The 1,239-nt window shown below is 36.6% G+C and overlaps 1 pseudogene; it reads left to right on the forward strand.

The window, feature by feature from the left end:
• The window catches only part of LOC105808184, an 11,215-nt pseudogene extending 10,902 nt beyond the window's left edge, over positions 1-313 (forward strand).
• The last annotated feature ends 926 nt before the right edge of the window (positions 314-1,239 follow it).

The raw sequence follows: 1,239 nt of genomic DNA on the forward strand, positions 1-1,239 counted from the left end.
TTGGTGTCCATAAAAATTATCTGCAGTGTAATTCACTCTATTTTAGCTATAAACTTCCTTCTACAACATAGAGTTTTCAGTCTTTAAATTTTTTAAAATATTTTTATGTGTTTGGAGCAGAGGCCTTCACTCATTTCTTAATATTTTGTCTAAATTTGTATATTATTTAATTTTAGCTTTGAAAGAACTGCGATGTACACAGAATTATGAAGAATTTGAAACAATCACCACCCAGCTTAAGAAAAATAAACGTGCCTGGACACACACTGTTACCATCTGCCTCAAACTCACCAAATCTAAAAGTAATCACTAACAAACCAGAATCTGACATTTATTATTATCAAGGTGAGAGGTTGAATGTGGTCCCTCAAAATTGATATATGAAAATTATAACCCCAAGTACCTCTGAATGGGACCTTATTTGGAGACAGGGGCTTCACAGAGGTAATCAAGTTAATTTGAGATCATCAGGAAGGGCACTATTCAAATATGACTAAAGCCTTTATAAAAAGCAGAAATTTGGACACAGAGGTCCTCATAGAGGAAAGACTATGTCAAGAAGATAGCCATTCACAAGCCAAGGAGAAAGAGGCCTGGAACAGATTTTTCCCCCACAGACCTCAGAAGGAAGAAATCTTGCCGACACATTGATCTCGAACTTCTAGCACCCACACAGTCTTTGGCACTTTGTTATGACAGTGCTTCTAGACTAATACAAGGCATACCATGTGTGCCTTTTATTATGCATGCTATTATTAATAAATGATACATCATACCACTTTGCATATTGTATGTAAATTCTATGAAAATGGTATTATAATGTCCCCTTGATTTTCTGTTGTCTTTTGACATTATATTTGAGGGATATATCCTTGAGTATTGTTTTGGTTAATGTATTATCAATGCTGTACAGAGTTTTTGTTAACTTTCATTACATTTTCTCTCCTCTGTCACCCCTCCTTTTTGTATGGAGAGATTGTGGGCATAGCCTTGTGAGTGAGGGACAGTCCAATTACTTCAGCATCAAGCAATTTGAACTTACAGGAATTTATGGGAACTCCACTTGCCTACATTTAAAGAACCTGGGATAAGTTAATATTGTGTGTAACTTTTCCTACTGGAGCCACTCTTTCTACAGGAATTGCTTGCACTTAGATCCTCTGTTGGAAGGAGGCATAGTCCCTGGACCCAGGTAGTCAATTGACAGGTAAACATGAAAGAATTCACTAGGGGTTTGGG

The sequence above is a fragment of the Propithecus coquereli genome, unplaced genomic scaffold (assembly GCF_000956105.1).
Source record: "Propithecus coquereli isolate 6110/MARCELLA unplaced genomic scaffold, Pcoq_1.0 Scaffold17, whole genome shotgun sequence".
Classification (NCBI taxonomy): domain Eukaryota; kingdom Metazoa; phylum Chordata; class Mammalia; order Primates; family Indriidae; genus Propithecus; species Propithecus coquereli.